The sequence below is a fragment of the Equus asinus genome, chromosome 3, assembly GCF_041296235.1.
Source record: "Equus asinus isolate D_3611 breed Donkey chromosome 3, EquAss-T2T_v2, whole genome shotgun sequence".
NCBI lineage: Eukaryota > Metazoa > Chordata > Mammalia > Perissodactyla > Equidae > Equus > Equus asinus.
The window spans coordinates 108,661,740-108,689,145 of NC_091792.1; the positions used below are offsets into that span (position 1 = coordinate 108,661,740).

The 27,406-nt window shown below is 36.4% G+C and overlaps 1 pseudogene; it reads left to right on the forward strand.

Annotated features, from left to right (window-relative positions):
- Nucleotides 1–27,406, forward strand: LOC106843207 (UDP-glucuronosyltransferase 2B31-like; annotated as a pseudogene).

Below are 27,406 nucleotides of genomic sequence, written 5' to 3' on the forward strand. Positions count from 1 at the left end.
ATGGAGAAATTGGAATCATTACATGTTGCTAATGGAAATGGAAAATGGTGCATTCACTTTGGAAAACAGTATGCCATACCCTCAAAGGTGAAACACAGAGTTACCATATACCCAGCAATTCTACTTCTACCTATCTATGCATGAGGAAGGAAAATATGTTCACTCAAAATCTTCATGTGAATGTTAATGACATTATTCATAATATCCAGAAAATGCAAAAACAGTCTTGATAGACTTATGAATGAATACTCAAAATATGGGATATCCATACTATGGAATATTATTTACCAATAAAAAGGAATGAAGGCTGACATGTTACAGCATGGATGAAACCTTAAAACATTATGCTAAAAGAAAGGAGCCAGTCAAAAAAGGCCACATATTGCATGATTCCATTTACAGGAAATGTTCAGATTAGGCAAATCTAAAGACAGAAACTAGATTAATGGTTGAATGCGGCTTGAGGGCGGCAGAGATTAGAGAGTTCCATCTAAAGAGTAAAGGTTTGTTTATATATGAGGAAAATGCTCTTCAGTTGATCGTTGTAGTGGTTGCATAATTCTGTGAATATACTATGAATAATTGAATTGTATAATTTAAAGTTCAAGAACACTGCACAAAATTGCCTCTCACTGGCCACTCTTCTTGAAAATCTTCCAAATACAGCTTACACATACAAGGGCATCACCTCTTAGTAGATAATAGCACGTTTAAGTTAAAACAGATATTAAACACATGCATACAAACAAAGTCATCTACCTTTTGCTTTTTCCACTTGCTATACAAATGCTCTGACTGTGCATATCATCTATTTACTTTGAGCTGTAGGAGTTATATTTTAACTTCTTGATTGATTGCTCCTTGAATATAAGCCTGAGCAATGGTACAAGGGATCAGCAATTTGAAAGGAAACACTGCATTCCACCAAGATCTCTCTGAAATGGATTTCACTTCTGCTGCTGCTACAGCTGAGTTGTTACTTTCAGCCCTGGGAGTGCCGGAAAGGCGCTGGTGTGGCCCACAGAATACAGCCATTGGATCAATATGAAGAAAATCCTGGATGAACTTGTCCAGAGAGGTCATGAAATGAGTGTTCTGACATCTTCAGCTTCCGTTCTTGTTGATCCCAACAAATCATCTGCTATTAAATTTGAGATTTATCCTGAATCTTTAACAAGAGATGAATTTGAGGGTATTGCCGGAAAAGTAGTCGACAGTTGGACATATCTGACAAAAGAACCGTTTTGGACACAGTTTTCACGACTGCAAGAAGTCTTTTGGGAAATTTCTGATTCTTTGCAAAAGCTCTGTGAAGATGCAGTTTTGAACAAAAAACTTATAAGAAAATTACAAGAATCAAATTTTGATCTCATTCTCACAGATGCCATTGGACCATGTGGTGAGCTGCTTGCTGAGCTGCTGAGAATACCTTTCGTGTACAGTCTCCGCTTCGTTCCAGGCCATAAAGTTGAAAAGTATAGTGGAGGACTTCCATTCCCACCGTCTTATGTACCTGCTGTTATGTCAGAATTAAATGATCAAATGACATTCATGGAGAGGGTAAAAAATATGTTATATGTGCTTTACTTTGAGTTTTGTTTCCAAACATTTAGTGAGAAATAGGATCAGCTTTACAGTGAAGCACTGGGTAAGTCATGTCTTTAGGCGGTGGTTTGAAGTCCTATTTTCCTAGTGCCTTGGAATGCGGGTTTGTATAAACTCAGAGGAATTTGTCTTTTATAAGTGAAATGTTGAAATAAAAATACAAAATCATCTCTCAAACTCACAAATATTATGGAAATGCTTAAATTATTGGGTCAGTTAGAATGCCGTGGTCCATTCCTAGTACAGGACCCGCCAGGAAATCACAAACTAGAAGTTAAAGCACTGAGGAGTTCGTTACGGAATCGCATACCATTCTTTTTATTTGTTTGCTTGTAATAGGCTTTATTTCATAGAAGAGTTTTAGGTCCTCAGCAATATTGAGTAGAGATTTTCCTTATGCCTTACTCCCTCACATGCATTGGCTCCCCTATAATCAACATCCCCCACAAGAGAAGTAGATTTGTTACAGTTGAAACTATATTGACACACCATTGTCATCTAAAGTACATATTTTATGTTAAGGTTCTACCTTGGTGATGTACATTCTTTGAGTTTGGACAAAATTATAACGTCACATGTCTACCATTATAATATCATAAGCATAGTTTCACTGCCTAAATATACTCTGCGCTCTGCTTAATCATCCTACACATCAACTTTACTATAATTTTTTTCATCCTCAATAAAAGTCATTAGAAATTTCACTAAATATCTTGATCAACAAAGATATATAGATTGAGGAGTAACATATTTCTAGAACAACAGTCTATGGAGCCATAAGGTAATTTTTTCCACTCATTTGTTCATTTCAAAAACAAGTTATTTTGCCACATTACCTGAAGGAGTCCTTCAGAAATGAAAGATATTATGTCTCTATCTCAGACACGTGAACCTATAACTAGAGGTTCTAATGATTACACAGTCCTAAGTACTAAGTACTCACAAAACATCTGTTTTAAAGGCCTAGAAGTTTGTTGAAGGTGGACATACAAGTTACTAGTCCATATTTTTTAAAAACGATGCTCTCCATTAAAGATAAAATGAGCCACAATTAAGGGTGAGCACACCTATTTCCACACTTTATGAAAAAAATTTCCAGCCATTTTTTGCAAATACATTTATTTAATATGCAAAGATTATTAAGCTCCTTGTGTGAACCAAATACCAGCGTGGCCATACTTTCTAAGCCTTAGTTTACATGGAAAATCTAGGATTAAGGGAATAGCTTGCTAAATTGTAAAACTGGAGGGAGTGCTTCCGGGAAACAAGTGTCCATGGGTATGGTAGGGAGAATTGATGGAGCAGTTGAAATCATTGTTTACATTTGCATCAATTACTTTTGCAGCTTTACAGAAAAGCAAATGCAAGTTTAATTCTTTAGTGGCTTAGGTTTAATAATTGTTCATGATTGTGAATGCAGTGATGTGATCTTAGAGATGAAAGTCTTATGGTTTGTCATATATATATAAACAACACATATAAAACATGTATATTATATATACACATACACGTAATTGTATTGTGAAACCACAGACACATTTCATCCTCTTTGGCTATGCCATTGTAAGCTCTTTTCAGAAAATTACCTGGTATATTCACATTACAAAACTCTCATTTCCTTACTTTTATTTGCTTTTTTTCCTTCTGGAAGACCTACTTCATTCTCTGAATTAATAAGGAAAGCTGAAATGTGGCTTGTTCAAAACTATTGAGATTTTGAATTTCCTCACGAATTCTTACCACATTTACAATTTATTGGAGGATATCACTGCAAACCTGCCAAACCCCTGCCTAAGGTGACCTATTCCTGTCTGTGTGGTTGGTTTACTTTCCATTTTCATTTGAATTGATTCTGTGTTCTTTATGTAGAATGTTTGATTACAGTGAGAGATACGGGAAGCTGTGTAATGTGACCAATTAGCAACTCATATATTTCAATACCATTACAAGACTCTGAATTTCATTATCATTGTAGAATAAAGTAATATACCTGAAAGATTTGGGGAATAGGGTCAGTTAAATTAAGGCCTCACTATTCGACACATAAGAAAGTAACAGTCACTGATTCAAAGGTTTTCTTGTTTTTGTTTTTTTTCTAGCTGAAGAAGATTTGCTTTGAGTTATCATCTGTTGCCCATTTTCCTTTGTTTGCAAGTCCTTTGCTGCCACAGCATGGACACTGACAGACAAGTGGTGTAGGTCCGCGACCAGGTCAAAGCCTGGGCCACCAATGCAGAGTGCACTGAACTTAACCACTAGGCCACGAGGCATGACACTCAAAGAATATTCTTAAAGTGACTAGAATACTCCAGAGCTATGTGCTGGATATGCAGAGGAGCATTTTAGACACAATTTTCCCACGTACATACCTAACATTTTACTTGGAAACCTAGGAATATAAGCATGTAATAAAACCTGTGTGAAGTATTAAAATAAGGAAAGACCACAGTGCTAAAGAACATCCAGTGGGTATCATAGAACAACAATGATTAGGGGCAGAAAGTATACTTTTATGTTGAAAAGGTTACATCATTAATTTCCAGATAGAAAAGAACTAATAATGAATTTAAAACAGAGGGACCGAACAAAAAAAAGGTTGAGTATGCAGTTTTGACAAAATATCCAGGAAACTTTTGACTCTTCTCCATTTGTTTTTCTTGGGAGGAGAATAGGCTGAGCCATAAGGAATTATTCTAGTACTGAAAGTAATAAACTGATTTTAAATTGGCAAGAATGTGGGAACACATGTCAGAATAATTCAGAAACAATTCCTGGCAAGAGGTTGACCAGTTCTCTGCTGCAGGAAGCCTGCTGTACCTCTCCCACTGTGAGGCATCTGCTCACGGGGGACTCAGGGAGGTGATGATGAGGGCCCCTCACAGCCAGTTACACATAGCACATTCTACTAGGACATCCTTTTGACAATATGATTTCAGGGCAAAAGCTTTCATACATAAACAAATCAGAAATATGGTCACTCAAATAAGTAATATGCATGTATATTTCTGGATTATAAATAGGAATCTTAGGGTGATTTCATGGAAACTCCAAACAGTAATATCAGGCTCATTTTTCTGATGAGTCTGAGATTACTCCTCAGCAATTCTCCACCCTTTAAAGAGTGATTTAGGGGGAGCATGGGAAATACTGACAAAGCTGAGTTAAGGTGAGGTATAAATTATTATAGAGCTGAGAGGAAAAAGATGCAAACTCATCTCAATCACAACAAAATTTTTGTAGTGCACATAGTCAGAGAAAGAAAATACTAATGACTAAACTAAAATACTTCTCCAGTAAACCTGCATGGTATAAACACAACTGATGTAGCAGAACTATAACAATAAAGACTCAAAGGTGAGTCGCCATCCTGCCATGTGGCCTCCTTCCAAGAGTCTATATTAGTAATTAATGACAGTGTAAATGAAGAGACTAGGTATAATATTGTCTAAGAACATATTCTCTGCACTACTGTGTACTGGCTCCATTTAACTTCTTTCTTACACACACAGACACACATTTGTACAGATACACATAATAAAGGAAATTAATCTCACATCAATTGTATCATTCCAAAGGAACTGAGGGATTAGATCTGTTATAAACAGTCATTGAGGAAAACAGAATGGAGGTTCTTCAAAGAATTAAAAATAGAATTACCATAAGGTCCAGCAACTCCACTTTTGGGTATTTATCAAACACAATTGACATTAGGATCCTACTGAGATTTACGCACACTCATCATCATAATAGGACTATTCACAAGAGCCAAAATGGAGAAGCAAACTAAGTGTCCAGCAACAGTTGAATTAATAAACAAAATGTGAAATTTACACACAATGGAATATTACTCAACCTTAGAATTGAAGCAAATTCCAACACAAGCTACAACAGGAGTGAACCTTAATGACATTACTCTAAGTGATATGGGGCATACACAATATGACAAATACCATATGATTCACTTGTATAAATTATCTAGACTAGTCAAATTCATAGAAGCAGAAAGTAGAATGACAGTTGCCAGGGAATTATTGTATAATGGGTGTAGTTTCGATTTGCAAGAGGAAAAGTTCTGAACATTGGTGTACAACAATGAGAAGGTACATACTACTCAACTATACACACAGGAATGGTTAAGATGGTAACTTTTATGTTATGTATATTTTACCACAGTTAAAAACAAACAGGCACTACTCTAGTAATTCCTGATAATAGATGAATTTCTATCCTTAGTTGCTGGCAGCAATCGTTTCAATAATGTAAACTATGCAGTTGTTCTTTTGTGATGGAGTAAATTATTTCTTCATAGAAAATAGAAGAGTTTTCCCAGAGCTCCAGAGAAAATGGTACTGTGGTTTTTACTCTGGGGTCAATGGTCAGTACCACGACAGAAGAAAGAGCCAATGTGATTGCATCAGGCCTTGGCCAGATTCCACAGAAGGTAAGACAAAGTAACTTATAGCAGACAACTATTTAATGCATCTCTTAAATTTTTAAAAGGATTTGATTACAGAAATTTCCTACATGAAAGGTAAACTACATCTTATTACGAAGGATCCAATTTATCTCACAAATGACTTTAACAGCCAAAGTATACATGGCAGGTGCCAACAGTGCAGAAGGTGTTTTTGATTGACAATAATTTTGGCATTAACATTGGGATCAGATTAAATACATATAACAGATGCAGCATGAAGTTTGGGAATTATAATGGTATTGTGGGCAGGTACACATATCATCAAATACTGCTCTGTCATTTGCTCCTTTTCCTTTCCTGAGGGCACTCTACATGCTACAGATGTTCTCAGAAAGGAGTTAAGGGCTGGTCCCATGGTGTAATGGTTAAGTTCAGAGTGATCAGCGCCAGTAGCCTGGGTCTACAAATTCGGATCCCAGGCATGGGCAAACACCACTCATCAGCCATGCTGTGGTGGTGACCCACATACAAAATAGAGGAAGATTGGCACAGATGTCAGCTCAAGACTAATCTTCCTCAATGAAAAAAAATAAAACAGAGGAAGATTGACAACAGATGTTAGCTCAGAGTTAATCTTCCTCAGCAAAAAAAGTAGAAATAAAGAAATAAATAAGGCAAATTTTAACAGTAACATTAAGCAAGAAATGAAAACAGTCAGAAAAGCATCCTGAAGTTTAGGTTTGCCACATAATCCAGGCTTCATTTGCTTCCTCTCAATTTCTGAAAAGGCCTATTCAATGTGCTGTTCAGGGAGCTATACATAGAAAGGATGGCCAAGGCTCACCAAGCTGCATCCAGGTACCCATCCAGCCATGATGATTTACAGAGAGAGAATAAACAACTGGAAAACAAGAAAGAGAAAACACTGAGCTGTGGTTCTGGGCCCTGCTGAAGTTTGAAACAGGAAAACATAAAATAAAGAGTGGAGGTGGGACAGCCCTTAAGGTGACCCTGTGTTTTACAAAATATGGATCTGCAAGGACCTTGCTTCTAATCCATCTGAGTAATAACTCCTCTCAATAGAAGAAGGAGAAGGGAATCTAAAAAGGAGTCAATTCGAAGCAAGGCTAGCATAGGAAAGTTTCAGATGTTTTCTTCTCTGTAAAATATAGCAGTAGGTTATTTCTAATATATAGAACATACCTGGAGTCTCTGTGTATTTGTGAACTACTTTTTAGTTTCCTAACTGATACAGCTTTCTGCTTATCATCTATGATAATTTGATGACAACTGAAGTTGCTTTAAGACTCATATAGCAAACACATGTTAACCACTGGTAATTTAGAATCCAGCTTATGAGGATCATTTGGGAATTCCAAAATCTGTAACTAATTTTGGTACTGGACTTGGAAATGGCCTGGCTATAAGAAACCATATTGATCAATGCTGTCAAGGTTGGAGTGCATCCTTAAAATGTTAACAGTCAGTTGAATAAGGTTTAGAATCATTGTGATACTCAATTTTTTTCGACAGCTATACTGTTATTTCCAAAGTACTAAGATACTCTTCTTTTCAACATTTAAAGAATTTTCAAACCTGGCAATAGTGATAATACTCAGGATTCACACAAGAAATTATTACTTAAATTTTTCTTGGAAGTACTTGGATAAATAATTAGAAACTTAAAAGAAACTAAACGTACTTACCAAGAAGAAATTATTTATTATTAAAAATGGTTAATAAAGAGAATGATTTTGTTCTCACAAATAGCTGATGCACACATTTCCATTTTTGCAAATCAAAAGATGTAAAACTGTAATGATATAAATTATACAAGTGGATATAAGTAAGCCATTTCTCCCAACGCTCAAAAAAGAAATAAGGAGGCCAATATTAAATTCGGAAGCTGAGAGCTAGTATAATAAATAGTTAAAATAAATTAGCAGATAATTAGTAATTGGCCATTTTTTGGCACTAGAATTAAAACGACTGCCTAAAAAAATTTTATGTGCTTGAATTGGTCATTGAAAATTTCATTTCTCTAGTGCAAGTGTGAAACGTCATGATTGTAAGCAAAGTGGATTGAATATAAAATAAATGTATGAAAGACGAGAATTCCTATTGTATCCGTGTTTTATTGGTTCTCATTAGTTAGCACCTTTTCTCCTCATTTCCTTATCTGTCATAATAAATAGGTTTAACTAGAGGGCTCTTAATTATTTAGATTCTAACGTGCTATACTTTGAAGTTCAATTCATGGAATCAGGCATTTTCTTTATTTTAACAGGTTATATGGAGATTTGTTGGCAAGAAACCAGATACCTTAGGGGCAAATACTTAGCTCTATAAGTGGATCCCCCAGAATGACCTTCTCGGTAAGATTCTGGAAAATGAACACTATAATGAGAGTAACTCCAACTAGATGATAATAGTTCAGCAGGAGACAAATTTATTGAACATTTATTATTTGAAAGCTCAAAATTAAAATCTAACTTTCTTATATTTATTTCCCAGTCGGAGGGAGAAAGGACAACTGTAACCTTTCCTTCCTCTGATTCCTGCACCACCACCCTCAACCTCCTGCTGCCTTTACATGATACTTATCAGACTCAGTGATTTCACTATTTCGTTAAGAGAATATATTCTAACATTTCCCCTTCCCCCTTTTTTTCCAACACATTCTTCTTTTATCCAACATGTTCTCTTTCAATTTTGTCCACCTGGCCATCATGTATTCACTTTTCATGTCTGAAGGCATACACTGATCTTCTCTGTGGCCTTCAATTATCTCCACAGCAAATTTACATTCTTCTTCCTCTGATCTCTGAAAGACATTTTAATATAGTTTCATGTATGTAATAATGTGTTATCTAGAAGACAAGGCCTCTTTCAGTGTCTCATATTGCCCTACTCTCATTTTATTCTAATACTTAATGGTTTGCTGAAATTCACCCTATCCTAGTCATCTAAAAACCACAGCCTTTATAACTCATGGTGGAGCCAATGGCATCTATGAGGTGATATACCATGGGATCCCTATGGTGGGCATTCCTTTGATTGCGGATCAACCTGATAATGTTGTTCACATGAAGACCAAGGGAGCAGCTGTTAGACTGGACTTCAGTACAAGGTCAAGTACAGATTTGCTCAATGCATTGAAGACAGTCATTAATGACCCATCGGAAGTATCACAACTTTTTAAATAAGTAGTATTTACAGATAGATCCTTTAACCAATGATGAGTATGAATTTCATCCCATTTTTAAGGGGCCAATTATGAAATTATTAACATTTTTAATGTTAATATTCTTAGTTATTTTTATTTTCACCCAGACATTTATTTCAAAGTTGTATCTTAACCCCATAGATTTAATAGATAACCAACTTGGGCAACAATTATCTCCTCAAATAATGTAATGTTACATAGGTAATTGTAAGAGGGACACAATTTTAAAATATGATAGAACCCAAGAAGGAAAGAATGGTGAACAAGAAATATAAGTTCCTTCAATTCAGTGGCTAACATCTCTGATATTGTAGACCTCTTAATATCAAAAATTGATTTTATTATTATTTTAGCAGATTTTGTAATGAGATATAATTTACATACTTAGAAAATTCACCATTAAAATTATAAAATTCAAATATATGTAGTATGTTTACACAGCTATGAAACCATAACCGTGATATAATTTAGGACATTTTCCTCACCACAAAAAGAAGTGTGACATGCCTAGAAGTCATTTCCCATTCGCAACTGCCCAAGCAACCATTAATCAAACTTCTGTCTCTATATATTAGACCTTCTGGACATTTCATATACATGGACTCATACAGTATATGGTCTTCTGCAACTGTAGTCTTTCACATAGGATAATGTTTTTGACTTGGTTCCCTGTCGTAGCTTTGTAATGCTGAGTAATATTCTATGATAAGGACATAGTACATTTTATTTACCCATTCATCAGTTCATGGCTTCTTTGGTTGTTCCACATTTGGCTATTAAGAATATTGCTATATATATGCTTTTGTCTGAATACATATAAAGATATCAGTACTTACAGTAAATCTAAACAGACTAAATCATTTAAAGACAAAGATTGTGAGAATGGATTTCAAAAACTAATTTTATATTGTATGTACAAGACATCCTTAAATAGAAGAGTATAAAAGTCCTAAGTACAAAGGTAAGAAAAGATCTTTTTCAACAATAACCATAGAAAGATGTAAAACTATACTAATATCAGACACAGTAGAACAGAAACATTGATAAAATAAAAATAAATACTTCATAATGATAAATAGGTTAATCCTTCAAAACAATACAAATTATTAATTTGTAACACCTACTAATAAATCCTCCAAATAGACAAAGTAAAGGTAGACAAAAAGAAAAAACAGATGGGAAGCGTGTCAAGATGGTGGCATAGGCATATGCTGAATGGACCCAGTCCCACAAACACAAACAGGTTATAATGATTTTTGTAATAATTACCCATGAGAGAGAACTGAAAACTGGATAAAGAGAACTGCCACAACAAGGCAAATCCTGATTGAGGCAGAAGAAGCAGAAATTCCTGTCTGGAGAGAAAAGAAAAGCTTCGCAAGCCATGGAGCTTCACTGCAGACTGGCCAGGAACAATCATACAGTATTCACTCCTCCCTGGAGGAATAGGGGACCTGAGTAGGGAATGTTGTTGCTAAAAGCACCCTTCAGACTCAGCACAACTGAGACATGTCTCATAATATCTGGTTTTGCTGGCTATTAACTTCAGTGAAGAATATCCCTAGAAAAGCTATCATAAATAAGTGGACAAAAGCCAGCTCTTAGAGAGTGCAGGCACAAATTCACCCATTTCAGAAAGCAACCTGAAATCACCAGTAAGAAAGGTGCATAGTCCTTTGCTGAAAAGAGGCTCAGCTGATACACTCTGGGTGCATCTTGGTGAGAGGTGAGAACTCTGATGGAACTGAGAAAGTGGTGGCAGCCATTATTATGACTGAGTACAAGTGCGTTGACACAGATAATGGGAGATGACACTGGAGTTCTTCTCTGGCCGGTTAGGCCAGGATCTACCCTCCCCTCTAGAAGGCAAACTTAATCCAGCTCAAACAGGGCAGGCAGCCCTCACTAGGAACTGGCCCCACCCAACAGCAATCCCTCCAGCAACTTTTCCACCTGGTTCGCCTGGGTGCCTGGATCCTCTGCAGACAGGTGAGACAGTCTGCCTCTGTAGGGCAGGGCATGAGGGAGGCGAGAGTGGAGAGTGTAGGGTATTGGTGGAGTGTACGGGGGACTCTGCACTGGGGTTATGGGGTCAATTCCAAGGGGTCAGGAAGTATCACAGGCTAGGCCAGTGATGACAGTGTGTGTGGACTTGTGGGCCATGGGGCTTATCAGCTCAGATGAGCTGTGTTTCTTAAAAAGACAAATAAGGTTCTGCCTAGTCTTCCAAAACATGAAACAATTGGGTGCACCTGTGCCTGGGGCCAGCCCCGTTAATCTGCAAGCCCAAGAGAGCTGACAATAACATTGCAGGCAGGAGGCCTACAGCAATTGTAAGTCCGTGAGACATGCAACCAGCCATGCTGAGAGCCTACTCACTTAACAGAAAAATTGCAAGAGGAATATGCCATTAGACCTTGCAGGCAACTGTGCTCAGGCTCCCCAAACCCAATAAACTGATTGAAGGGTGCATAGCAGCCAAACACAGCTGAGCACTACAACCAGCTCATCATGAGGACAGCCTAGACTCCATGGGCATCTACAGCAAGAGCAACACCACCACAACAGAAGGACACACTTTGCTCACACAGGGGTCACTCTTGGAAAATCTGGAACTGGTGAGGAGAGTGAAGCACACTGCTGGACCTTCAAAGGTGTCTCCTACACAAGGCCACTTCTCCAAGATCAGAAGATGTAGCTGACCCACCAAAAACACAGATATAAGCACAGAGAAAAAGGTAAAGAAGGAGGCAAGGAATACATTCCAAGAAAGGGAACAGGACAAAACTCCAGAGAAGAACCAAATGAAACAGAAATAAATAATCTACCTGACAAAGAGTTCAAACAAAATGTCATGCTCACTGATCTTGGGAGAGAAATGGATGAAAACAGTGAGAATGTCAACAAAGAACTGGAAACTATAAAATAGAACCTATCAGAAATGAAGAATAAAATACTGGAAATGAAAAATTCACTGGAAGGACTCAATAGCAAAGTAGATGATATGGAAGAATGAATCAGTGAGCTGGACAAAAGACTAGAGGAAATCACCCAAGCTGAAGGGATAAAAGAAAAAAGAACTAAAAAGACAGAGAACAGTTTTAGGGAACTCTGGGACAACATCAAGCGCACTAACATTCACATTACAAGCATCCCAGAAGGAGAAAGAAAGACAAAGGGACAGTGAATCTAATTGAAGAAATAATAGCTGAAAACTTACCTAACCTAAGGAAGGAAACAGAAATCCAAGTAAAGGAAGCACAGGGAACACCAAATAAGAAAAATAGAAAGAGGCCCACACAAACACACATTATAATTAAAATGTCAAGAATTATATAGAGAGAGGAAATCCTAAAAATGACAGAAGAAAGGGAACAAGTGACATACAAAAGAAACCCCTTAAGGCTGTCAGCTGACTTTCCAGCAGAAACTTTAGAGGCTATAAGGGAGTGGCATGATGTATTTAAAGTGCTGAAAGGAAAAATCCTACAGCCAAGAATACTCTATCTGGCAAGGTTATCATTCAGAATGGAAGGAGAGATAAAGAGTTTCACAGAGAAGCAAATATTAAAGGAGTTTATCACCAAGAAACCAGTCTTACAAGAAATGATAAATGGACTTATTTAAGTGGGAAAGACAAAATCACAAATAAGAATAAGAATATTATCAGCAATTAGGCAATAAAATCACTGGTAAAGGCAAAAATACAATAAAAGTAGAAGATCAACCACCTATGAAGACAATATGAAGGTCACAAGACAAAAGGGCTAACATTATCTATTTCAGTGAGAAAAGGGGAATGGATACACATACAGAAAATAAGAGGTTAGATACTATATGGAAAACACAAAATGTTGGAGGAGACGAGTAAAGGAGTAGAGCTTTTAGAAAGAGGTCAAACTAAAGAGACCATCAACTCAATATAGATTGCTATAAATGTAGACTATTATGTATGAACTTTATGGTAATCACAAACCAGAAACCCATAATAAATACACAAATAATTAAGATAAAGGAATCCAAACATAATGCTAAAGAAAGCCATGAAATCACAAAGGAAGTGTTAAGAGGGGAAGAGAGGAAAAGAGAAGAACTACAAAAACAACCAGAAAAAAAGTAACAAAATGGCAATAAGTACATACTTATCAATAGATAACTTTAAGTTATCTATTAAGAACAAATACTGCAATCAAAAGGCACAGGATGGCCAAGTGGATAAAAAAGCAAGACTTATATGTATGCTGCATACAAGAGACATACTTCAAACCTAAAGACACACACAAACTGGAAGTCAAGGGATTGAAAAAGATACTCCAACAAGCAAAAGGCAATGAAAAGAATGCTTGGGTAGCAATACTTATCTCTGACAAAATAGACTTTAAAACAAAAACTGTAACAAGAGACAAAGAAGTACTGTACATCATAAAGGGAACAATCCAAGAAGAGGATATAATGCTTGTAAATATCTATGTACCCAACATAGGAGCATCAAAATTTATAAAGCATTTATTAACAAACATAAAAGGATAAATAGACAGCAACACAATGATCTTAGGGGACTTTATCACTCCACTGACACAAATGGATAGGTCACCCAAACAGAAAATCAATAAAGAAATATTGGCCTTAAATGAATTCTTAGACCAGATGGACTTAGTGGATATATAGAGACTATTCCATCCACAAACCACAGAATACACATTCTTTCCAAATGCACATGAACATTCTAGGGGATTGGTCACATATTAGGCCACAAGACAAGTCTCAATAAATTTAAGAAGATTGAAATAATACCTACCATCTTTTGAGACCACAAAGGTATGAAACTAGAAATCAACTACAGGCAGAAAATCAGAAAACCCACAAATATGTGGAGATTAAAGAAAATGTGGCTGAACAATGATTGGATCAATGAAGAACACAAAGGAGAAATCAAAAAATACCTGGAGACAAATGAGAATGAAATTACAACATGCCAAAATCTATGGGATACAGCAAAGGCAGTTCTAAGAGGGAACTTTATACTAATACAGGCCGACCACAACAAACAAGAAGTATCCCAAATAAATAATCTAATGCTACACCTAAGAGAAGTGGAAAAAGAAGAATAAACAAAGCAAAAATCAGTAGAAGGATAGAAATAATAAAAATGAGAGCAGAAATAAATGACATGGAGACTAAAAAAATAAGGGAAAAAATCAATGAAACTAAGAGCTGATTGGTTGAAAAGATAAACAAAGTTGACAAAACTTTAGCTAGACTCACCAGGAAAAATAAAGAAAAGGCTCAAAGAAATAAACTCAGAAATTAAAGAGGAGAAATTACAACAGACACCTCAGAAACACAAAAGATTATAAGAGAATATTACAAAAAGCTATGCATCAAAAAATTAGATAATCAAGAAGTTACAGATAAATTCTTAGAATCATACAGCCTTCCAAAATTGAAGCAAAAAGAAATAGAGAATTTGTATAGACCAATCACCAGTAAGGAGATTGAAACATTAATCAAAAACCTCCCAAAAAATAAATTTGCAGGAACAAATCGCTTCCCAGGTGAATTCTACCAAACATTTAAAGAAGACATAATACCTGTCCTCAAACTCTTCCAAAAGTTGAAGAGGAGGGGAGATTTTGCAACTCAATCTACGAAGCCAATGTTATCCTGATACCAAAACCAGACAAGGACAATACAAAAAGGAAAATTACAGGCCAATATCACTGATGAGCATAGATGCAGAAATCCTCAATAAAATACTATGAAGTTGAATCCAACAAGACATTAAAAAGATCATACACCATGACCAAGTGGGATTTACTCAGGGATGTTTCAACAGCCACAAACAAATCAACATGCTACACCACATTACAAAATGAGGAATAAAAATCACACAATCATCTCAGCAGAGGCAGAGAAAGTATTTAACAACATGCAGCATCCATTTATGACAAAAACTCTCAATAAAATGGGTATAGATGGAAAGTACCTCAACATAATAAAGGCCACATATGACACACCCACAGCTAATATCGCTCTCAATGGAAAAAAAGAGAAAGCAATCCCTCTAAGAACAAGAACCAGACAAGGATGCCCACTGTCACCAACCTTATTTAACTTAGTATTGGAGGTCTTAGCCAGAGGAATCAGGCAAGGGAAAGAAAGGAAAGGAATCCAAATCGGAAAGGGAGAACTGAAACTGTCTTTTCGGATGGCATGACGTTATATATTAAAAAATCCGAAAGAATCCACTAAAAATTTTTTATAAATAATAAATGAATACGATCAAGTTGCAGGATATAAAATCAACATAGAAAAATCAGTTATATTTCTATACACTAACAAGGAAGTAGCAGAAAGAGAAATTAAGAATACAATCCCATTTACAACTGCAACAAATAGAATAAAATATCCACGAATAAACTTAACCAGAGGGGCAAAGATCTGCACACTGAAAACTATGAAAGATTGTTGAAAGAAACTGAAAAAGACACAATGAAATGGAAAGATATTCTGTGTTGTTGCATTAGAAGAATTATCATAGTTAAAATATCCATACTTCCTACAGCAATCTACAGATTCAACGCAATCCCTACCAAAGTTTGAACAACACTTTTCACAGAAATAGAACAAGGAATTCTAAAATTTACATGGAACAACAAATGACCCCACATAGCCAAAGGAATCTTGATAAAAAAGAACAAAGCTGGAGGTATCACACTCCAGATTTCAAAATATGCTACAAAGCTATTTCATCCAAAACAGCATGGTACAGGTACAAAATCAGACACACAGATCAGTGGAACAGAATTGAGAGCTCAGAAATAAACCCACAGATCTATAGACAGCTAATTCGACAGGGAGCCAAGTACATACAATGGAGAAATGAAAGTCTCTTCAATAAATGGTGTTGGGAAAACCAGAAAGTCACATGCAAGAGAATGAAACTGGACCACTATCTGAACCTGTACACAAAAATTAACTCAAAAAGGATTAAAGACTTGAACGCAACACCTAGAACCACTAAACTTCTGGAGGAAAACAGAGGCAGTATGCTGTTTGACATCAGTCTTAGCAACACATTTTCAAGTACCATGCGTGACTAGGCAAGGAAAACAATACAGATAATAGACAAATGGGACTTCATCTAATTAAAAGTCTTCTGCACAGCAAAGGAAAACATCAACAAACCAAAAAGACAACCTAACAACTGGGAGAAGATATTTACAAGCCATATATCTGACAAGGGGTTAATATTCAAAATATATAAAGAACTCACATATCTCAACAACAAAAAAACTAAGAACCCAATTTAAAAATAGGCAAAATAGCTCAACAGACATTTCTCCAAAAAAGATATACAGATAGTCAATAGGCACATGAAAAGACAGTCAACATCACTATTTACTAGGGAAATGCAAATCAAAGCTACAATGACATATCAACTCACTTCCGTCAGTATCACTATAATTAACAAGACAGGAAATAACTGTTGGAGCTGATGTGGAGAGAAGGGAACTCTCATACTCTGTTGGTGGGAGTGCAAACTGGTACGCCACTATGGAAAACAGTATGGTGATTCCTCAAAAAATTAAAAATAGATCTACCATTTGATCCAGCTATTCCACTGTTGGGTGTTTACCCAAAGAACATGAAAATAAGAATACATAAAGATATATGAACCCTTATGTTCATTGCAGCATTATTCACAACAGCCAAGACTTGGAAGCAACCTAGGTCCCCATCAAGGGATGAATGGAGACAGAAGATGTCATAGATATAAACAATGGATTACTACTCAGCCATAAGAAATGATGAAATCTGGCCATTTGTGACAACATGGTTGGAACTTGAGGGCATTATGCTAAGTTAAATAAGTCAGGGGGAGAAAGTTGAATACTGTGTGATCTCATTCATAAGTAGAAGACAAAAACAATGACAAACAAACAGCAGGAAACAGAGATCGGATGGGTGGCTACCAGGAGGGGAGGGGGAAGGGAGGAGGGCGAAAGGAGTAATTAGGCATATGTATGTGGTGATGGATTGTAATTAGTCTGTGGGTGGCGAACATGATGTAATCTACACAGAAATCGAAATATATAATGATGTAAACCTGAAATTTATATAATGTTATAAATCCTGTTACTGCAATAAATAAAGAATTAAAAAAATACACAAATCTATAGTTATAATAGGATGTTTTTAAAGATCTTTTTCTATGATATAGTAAAAGATAACAAAATAAATAAGTACATAAAAGGTTTGAAGAACGTAAGTTGAAAAAGTAACGTATTTGAGATATATACATTATATTTTATATACATATACATACAGATATGTCATGATGGTGAAAACACATTTTTCTAAAGCATATAGAATAATTAATGGAATGGACCATCCATGCTGGGGCAAAACTAAGATTTAGTATTTGAAAATTTTCAAATTTTAAAGAGGATAATGTCTGGCCAGACAAGAATTAAGTTAGAAATCATAAAAAAAAGAATTAAAAAAAACTGCTAAATTTTGAATATTAAGCAATACATTTCTAAATAATTCAGAATCAACAAAAACAAATAATCATTCATGCACCATCTTCTCAGCAATTCCCTTCTAGGAATTACCCAAAAGAAATGAATAAATATATAAACCAAAACACATTTAAAACAATATTTACATCAGCATTAGTAGAAATGGCCAAAATATTATTAATAATCCACATGTCTGTGGATAATTGTGAAGAGATAATCTGTGGTATTGTCAGACATTGGATACTATACAGCAATGGAATTCACCAACGACTGCTATGGAAAGGACAAAAACAAATGAATGTTACTGATTCCAATATATGACCCAGGAAAACCAATCTATGATGTTAAAAATAATGGTAGTAGTTAATTTGTAGAAGAGATTAGTGACTAAAAATTCCAGAAGAATGGGGAGCTTCTAGTAGCTTGTGGTATCCAATACCAATATGTAGGTGGTAGGTACATTTAGTATTCACTTCAGGATGATTTTCCAGCTGATTGTGAAATGTTGAGCTCTTCACTTAGGATATGTGCATTTTTCTTCTGCATTTTTTTACTTAAATTAAAGGTATATTTTACAAAACTTATTTAGAAATCTAGAAATCAAATAGGAAAAAAAAGGAAAAAAGTATAGAAGAAATGCCTAGGGCTGCTATTAGGGTGGCCAGGAAGAGCCTGTGTGAGATGTGACACAGAAACTAATGCCTCCATCAGAAGTAGGAAGCAATCCCTGGGGTGTTGCAGGGATGAGCGCTCGAGGACAGGGACAGAGGGGACATAAAGGGCAAAGGTGCTGACGTGGGGACACAGCTCAGTGACACAATTCTTATTTAGAAACTTCAAGACATCATTCTAAAATTGCATTCATCATCTGATTTATATCCTTAGAATGGTTCCTATCATTTTCTATGCGAGTAAAGATTTAACTTTCCCATCTTATCTTCATCTTTATTTTTTAAAATAGTGGTCTTCATAAAATTCCAATTTAAAAAACAAATAGTAGATGAAGACTCAAATAAAAATTTACTTCTGCAATACTATGACGTTTATTTTGAAACTTATATATGGCACTTGAAAGACTTTTCAAGGGAATAATATGCTTAAGCAAATTACCTTCCTTTCAATGTTGTTATCCTTGTGTTTTTCGTTTAGATAGAAAGAGAATGCTATGAAATTATCAAGAATTCAACATGATCAACCAGCGAAGCCTCTAGATCGAGCAGTCTTCTGGATCGAGTTTGTCAATGGGCCACAAAGAAGCCAAACACCTGCAGCCAGCCTCCAACGACCTCAACTGTTTCCACTACCACTCTCTGGATGTGATTGGGTTCCTGCTGGCCTGTATGGCAACTGCTGTATTTGTCATCACAAAATGTCTCTTTTGTTGCTGGAAGTTTGCAAAAACAGGAAAGAAGGAAAAAAGGGAATAGCTGTATCTGAGGCCTGAAGCTGGTATGCCACACAGATGGGACTCCCCTAGTTAATTTCAGCAAGACGTTGTGATGTAAAAATCCCTTCCTCTTATGACAAAACAAACTTTCATAACTTAGCTTCTCAGATGAAAATTTGTTTTCAAGGGATTTACTGCCTGTTTAAGAGTTAGAAATATGTCATGCCAAAGCAAAGAAGAGGCAAAAGTTAAATAAAAATAAAACTATACAGGCATATTGAGATTTATTACTCTAATACAATTGTTATACCAAAAGAAATTTATTGAGCTTAATTGTGTTTCAGACATCGAATATGGACACAATAGCATTAAGCACTGTAATTGCAATATCAATATTATTATGCAAATACTCACAATATTTTAACTTCATGTTGGTGCAGATTTTGTAATTTTATCTTTTGCAATTAGTTAGAATTGTGTAAAATGATTCACCCTTCCTTTTCCACCACTAATGCTGCTTGGATTTACTGTACATCCAGCCTCAGAATCCCTGCTTGCCTAAAGACATGGCAAGATGTTTGCCTTCATCCTGTTTAACTCCTTTCCCAGTGGAATGCATGTGGATTTAGAAATATAACAGCGGCTACCTGCTTCCTATTATACAACCGAGCTATTTAAGAAAGACTTTGGTTTCACTAGCGTATTCTCTTTACCTCACAGCCCTTTAAAAAGACTCACCGGGTTGCTTTCACTCTCATTTTAGCCTTTGATAATGGATGGAAGGTCTCAATTGCAGTTTTGATTAAAATAGAGCCTGTCCTCTTAAGGAATTCTTGAATTTTCATTCTCTCCAAATGTATATGTACACACACACACACTCACACAGCCACACACACACACACACACACACACATATATATATGCAGGCCCAGTTCTTCAAAACAAGGCACAACACCACTTAGTTACTGCTGATATAGTGAGCAAATCAATGTGTTTGTTGAAGACAATTTAAATAATGATTCTTTTTCTATATAACCATACTAGAGCAGCATGTCTCATTCTTTATCTCTTTCCTCCAAGCCTGTTGTCTCATCACTCTCATTAACTTAACATGGAAATGTTAAATCCTTTGCATGACAGAAAAAGAACACATCATCATTTTCCTAAACCTAGGCACACTATGAGTGATCATAATCAATAACAATGCAAAGAATCTAAAAATTATGGAAATAATAGGTAAAACAAATGACACGGATGCTCAACACCCGCTAAGACTTACACATCCGGGAATCACTTTAGGCTCCAAGTGATCCTGGTGAGAAAAACATATCTATCTTTATTGGTCAAGAAGTCCAACATCAAAATCTCACAACAAACATTCTCCAGCATCAGGCATGAAAATATTTTAAAAACACCTTAAAACTTTGATGCTAGGGGATCTATAGGAAAAGTACATCAGAGGGTTTTCCATACAACTCCTCTCGACAATTGACACAGGTTTATAGAAATAATATGGTGCCATGCTAGATAATATTGTTAAATCACGCATATAGTCTTAATTAATAGTCCTCAACTCTATCCTGAATCACACGTAACAGATAAAGGTTGGCAATCATTGTACAGTGAGACACATCACAAATCACAAACAGAAAGACAAACAATCCAACATGAAAATAGATGGAGCATGTGCACAGGCAACTCACAGGAGTCGAAATGGCTTTCCAGGGCAGAGGAAGAGCTGAGCTCCCTGAAGCAGAGGCTGGCTGCAGCTCTTCTGGTGGAGCAGGAGCCACAGCAGCTGGATGTGGTGTCACCTGCCCAGGAAGGCCGCTCTGTCTGGAGATGAGATTATATGCAGAGTCAGCAGAAAGTCCTGCCTGCGCTGGGTGTGTCTGGACAGTTGTGCCTGCGGACCACGTCCGTACTGGTCGTGGGCAGTGGTGGGCATGGCGGCAGCTGGTGTCGCCGCCCTGGCCTTGTGGACCACGAGCTAGTAGAAAGGAGCAACCTGGCCTGCCAAGTGCTGCATGCGGAGGCACTGACATGGCAGCGCAAGGTGTTTTTGGCAACAGCCTGTCTGTGCCAACTTGATTAGGACCTGGGTTGCTTGTGCTACTCTCAGGCACTAACATCAGCCAGGGCTCTGGACCTGGTCCACCGCTGTCACTTGGTGACTGATGGCTGGGACAGCGTGCCCACTCACTACCTGGCTAATGATGCCTCTGTGCTGGCCAGACAGCCTCTCAGGTTGGCCAGCGTCCTGCGCTCCCAGGGCCAAATCACAGTCTATTCACTTTGACGGCAGACCTGGCCTTCAAGGCCTTCTAGCCAACCTCTCCCAACAGAGATGGTGACCAACTGCTCAGATGGCGAGGTCCTCAGTGTAGTAACTGGAATCCTGCGCTGCCTGCAGAGGCTGGAAGTGTTGAAGATCGCTACAGGTCTGGACCTGTGTTACAGTGGCAGTGGCAGCCTGCTGCCCTTTGATGCCTTCAGAGGACTTTCTGCTGTATTAGGCTGAGAAGCCGCAAGCCTCACTGTCCAGCTTGCAGAGAGCAGAACCACTGTCACTACCTGCAGGACTAGTGGCTCCTGGCCACCAATACGTGCTGCCCAGTGCATTTTCTGAGTCCAGAAGAGGAGTGAGTTTTTCTCACTTATATTAAGCGAGTTCTAAATTCTGGATCACCCAACCTGTTCTTGGTCATCAGGCCTAAGGGAATGTGCACACCAGGCGTCATGTGGACGTGGACATCTGTCATCTCCCTCATGCCCTACACATCCCTTTGAAATATTTGGAACAGAGGGGTGCAGAGAGCCTGAAACTCTTAAGAGAGACAATCCAGAAAGGGAAGCAGGGCACACAGAAGAGGCAGTTAAATGGGGAGATTTAAGTGACTTGCAATCCACACAGTGACTCCCAGAAAGCCTTGAAGATCCTGCAGTCCTTGAAAGCAGCCCAAGAGTTAGTCTCTTTAACACTCCCGGGTGTTGTGGAGGGCCTCATGCTAAAATGGATGGCATGTTTGTTTCTGAATTACTGAGTTGACTGGTATAATCTGACCTGAGAAACGTGTGGATTGTCATATAATGCACAATTTAGAGAATTTTTTGATTGGGCAAGGTGGAAAAAAAGCGGAACAGGCAAATAATCTGCAGTTTAAAACACAAAATCTTGTCATTATCATTTTACCTCACGTGTTCGACATCCGTTCAGTGCTGAAAACACCAGGCAGTTCTCGGAAACGGTATTAACAATACATTCATTTACTTTTTTTTCAGTATTGTACAGAAAAGCCTGGAATTTTACAAGATGTGTGAATACCTTACCTTTTTACAAGGGGCTTTTTTATTGTAATTTTTTGGCTGATGTAGTTATAAATGTTATAATACTATTTGTTAGAATTGTCTTCTGTTTTCAGTCCTTGAAAGGAGCCATGAACATATGAGATGTAACGTTAAGTGTCAGGATTTCGTGTTTTACTAGGCGTAGAATTGCCGGGTACATGATAATAGTTGGTTTAACATGTGAGGACTGTCAGACTGTATTCCAAAGTGGTCGTACCATTTTATGTTCTTAGCAGCAACATATGAGATTTCTAATTTCTTCACTTCTTTGCCACTACTTATCTGTTTCCACTTTTTTGATTTTAGCCATCCTAGTAGTTGCAAAGTGATAACACATTGTGATTTTGAGTTACATTTCAGTGAGGCCTAATGATATTGAGCCCCTTTTCATTTGCTTATTGACAATTTTTATATCTTCCTTGGAGAGATGTGTATTCAGAATCTTTACCCACCTTTCAATTGAGTTGTTTTGTCTTTTTGTTGTTGAGCTGTAAGAGCTGCTTATGCATTCATGACACATTCTCTTATCAGATACATGATTTGCAAATGCATTCTCTAATTCCGTGGGATGATTTTTCAAGTTCTTGATAGTGTCCTTTGATGCACTAAAGCTTTTCATTTTCATGAGGTCTAATTATAACTATTCCTACTTTGGTTGCTTGTGCTTTTGTGTCATAGCCAAGAAACCGTTGTCAAAGGCAAGATCCAGGTTTACTCCTGCTGTCCGCTAACAGTTATATAATTTTGTCTCCTACATTTGGGTTTAGATTCATATCGAGTTAATTTTTGTAACTGAGGTAAGAATCCAACTTCATTTTTTCGCATTGGATATGGATATCCAATATTCCCACAACCATATTTTAAAAAGCAGTGGTTTCCCCAGTGAAGAGTTTTGGCATCCCTGTCAAAAATCAATTGACCATAAGGTGAAGGCATGTTTCTGGATTCTCACATCTGTTTTATTGATATCAACATCCGTCCAAGGCAGTCTTGACTTTTGTAGACTTGTAGTAGGTTTTGCAGTCAGGAAGTATGAGTCCGTGGACTTTGTTCTTTTTTTCAAGATTATTTTTTCTGTTCAGGTCCCATTGGTATTCCATATGAATTTCAGGATCAATTTGTCCACTTTAACAAAAAGGCCATCGGAATTTTGGCAGGGATTGCATTGAATCTGTGGATTGTTTGGAGTTTATTGCCATTTTTACAATGCTAAGTCTTCCAGCCTGTGGATATAGGATGCCTTTCAATTTGTCTTCTTTAATTGCTTTCAGCAATATTTTTAAGTTTTAGGATACAAGAATTGCACGGCCATAGTTAAATTTAATCCTAAATATTTCATTATTTTGGAAGCTATTGTAAATAGAATTATGTTCTTTTTGCATTTTTCATTGTTAGTGTAGAGAAATACATGGACTTTTGTGCATGAATAACTTTATTAGCTTTAATACTTTTCTTTGTGGCTTCTTTAGGATTTTCTATATATTAGATCATATCCTTTGTGAACAGAAATACTTTTACTTCTTGTTTCTAATCTGGATGACTTTTATTTCTTTCTCTTGTCTAATTGCTCTGGCAAGAACTCTCAGTACAATGTAGAGTAGGAGTGATGAAAGCAGACATCTTTGTTTCAATCCTCATCTTAGGGGGAAAGCTTTCAGTCTTTTCTAATTAAGTATGATGTTAGCTATGGGCTCTCATACATACCATTATCATGTTGAATAACTTGCCTCTAATACTACTTTGCTGGCTGTTTTCACAATGACAGGATGTTGGATTTTGTTAAAAGTTTTTCTGCATCTATTGAGATGACCATGTGTTTTTTTTCTCTTCATTCTCTTTATGTGGATTATTACATGGATTTTTTTCTATTGAACCACGCTTGCATCCTGGGATAAATCCCATTTGAAAATGCTGTATAATTTTTTATATGCTGCTAGATTCAGTGGCTGGTATTTTGCTGAGGATTTTTCATTATATTCATTCATCTATCTTACTTAGAGAAAGGTCTATTTCAATCCCTTGCCAATGTTTTAATTGAGTTATTTGTCTTCTCATTATTGGACTGTAAGAATATTTTATGCATTATCAGACATTTGATTTGCACATATATTCGCTGATTCTGGGGGTTGATTTCTCACCCTCTGATTGGTGTGCTTTCAAGCATAAAAAATTTTAATATTGATGAAATAAATCGTTAATGGTTAACTTTTTTAGAATTCCAAAGAAGAATAATGTGGAATTTGTAGTGCCTAGCATGGAGACCATCAATGCAGCGTTTATTACTACTATCAGCGTTATTCCCTTATAAGGACGGTATCCCCTAGGAATACTTTAAATATGTATTATCAAGAAGAAAACAGTAGTACAATTGAATTTAAAAATACTTTTAAATGAGGCAAGAAAAAATAGAAAAAGAAATATAAAGCAGGTTGGACAAATAGGAAAGAAAATACAAGACAAGATAGTAGATGCAAATCTAAAGATGCCACTACTTATAGTAAATCTAAACAGACTAAATCATTTAAACACAAAGATTATCAAACTAGATTTCAAAAACTAACTATGTGTACTGTTTACAAACAGGCTTACTGGAAGTGTATAAGAAGATTGTAAGTATAAAGGAAGGAAGAGATCTATTCCAACAGTAACCATAGAAAGATGCTGTACCTGTACTACTATCAGACACAGCAGACTAGGGGCACTAGTAAAAGTAAAGATAAATACTTTATGATGGCAAATAGGTTACTCTTTCAAAAGAAGTCAAATTATTAATTGGTAGCATCTACAGATAAATCCTCCAAATAAACAAAGTAAAAGTAGACAAAAAGAAAAATGGAAACCAACAAATCTATAGTCATAATAGAACATTTTTAAGTACGTTTCTCATGAACATAGAAGAAGGTGACGAAATAATGAATAGATATGAAGAAGATGTAAAAAAAGTTATGAAGAACATACATGTAAAATGTAACCTATGTTATTTATATGATAATGAGGAAAACACAATTTTAAAAAGCATACAGAATTATCAATGGAATTGGCCATATGTGCTGTGGCATAAACCAAAATGCAGTACTTGAAAATTTTCATATCATATGGAGTATATCGTCTGGACAGACTAAAATTTTATAAATTATCAAAAGAAAGATAACTAAAAATCTTTAAATTTTGGAAATTAAGCAATACCTTTCTAAATAGTTCAGAGTCAACAAATAAATCATAAGCACACATGCAACTTCTCAAATCCACTTCTAGGCATTATGCAACAGGCATGCATAAATATGTAAACTAAAAGACATATACAAGAATGCTTATGACAGCATTAGTAGTAATAGCCAGTAAATTAATAACAATCCAAATGTTCATCAATCAATAAATGAAGAGATAATTTCTGGTGTTGTCATGCAATCAAATATAATACAGCCAGGTAATCAATCAAAAGCTGCTAGAAAAAAGACAAAAACAAATGAGTACATACTATAATTCCAATAGGTAAACAAGACAACTAGACTACAGTATTTAAAGTTAAAATTCAGGAAAAGGAGTAGTGAAAGGGTCCAGGAAACTGCAGTGCTTCTATGTAGCTGTGGAATCCTATATCAATACCTGCGAGTCGAGACATTAGTGTATGCATTTCAAAACAATTTTCTAGCTAATATTGAAATTTTGAGCTGCTCATTTAGGATATTTGCATTTTTATTATATATCTCATACTTAAAAGGAATGTTTTACAAAATGTACTGTATTTAGAAATTCTAAGGAATCAAATAGCACCAAAAAAAAACAAAAAAAAACCCACAAAGAAATGTGGGGGATTCTATAATTGCATGGCCAGGAAAAGCCTCTCTGAGATGTTACCACCTCTACTGTAAGGAGGTGGAAGCAAGCTTTGAGGTGTTGCAGGGAAAAATGGTCCAGGAGAGAGACAGAGGAGACTAGGTTTACAAAGATGAGGAGGTGAGAACAATTTAGGTAACTTCCAGAATGAGCTAGAAGGCCAAGGTACCTACTACAGGATCTGCATGGAATAAAGTGATAGAGAGGTTGCCAGGGATATGAACACATAGGATCCTGTAGGGCAACCACCAGATTTGGAATTTATTCTAAAAGGGAGGAGAAGCCAAACGGAAAGTTTGAGCAGGAAACTGTCGTAATTGGATGTCTATTTCAAAAGTGATTCTGGTTGGAGGAAGAAAAATAAAGACCACAAGGTAGAAGAGAAGAGTAGAAGCACAGGGACTGGTGAGGAAGCAATTCACCCAGGATGATGCAATTCTTCTTTAAATATTTTGTAAGGACCATCCTACAACTGCATTTCCACCATCTCATATATACCTCTTACAATGTCTCATATCATTTCCTCTGCAAGAAAAGATTACATTATGCCAACTTAACTTTACTTTCTAAAATATTTATCATTCATAAAATTCTAATTGAAAAGCCAAACCATCTATGATGACCCAAATAAAAATTTACTATTGCTTCTGCAATTGTACAACATTGATTTTACAACATACGTATGGCACATTTCAAAAGCCTTACATAGGAATGATATGCATAGGTCATATAACTTCATTTCAGTTGTGCTATCTTTGTGTTTCTCCCTTAGATATACATAAAATGCTATGAAATTGTCAAAAACTCACCACAATCAGCCAATGAAACCTGTACATCGAGCTGTCTTCTGGATCGAGTTGGTCATGCACCACAAAGGAGTCAAACACCTGCAACCAGCCTCCCACGACCTCACCTGGTTCCAGTACCACTCTTTAGATGTGATTGGGTTCCTGCTGGCCTGTGTAGCAACTGCTGTATTTGTGACCACAAAATGTTGTCTGTTTTGTTGCTGGAAGTTTGCTAAAACAGGAAAGAAGGAAAAAGGGAGTAGTTATAGCTGA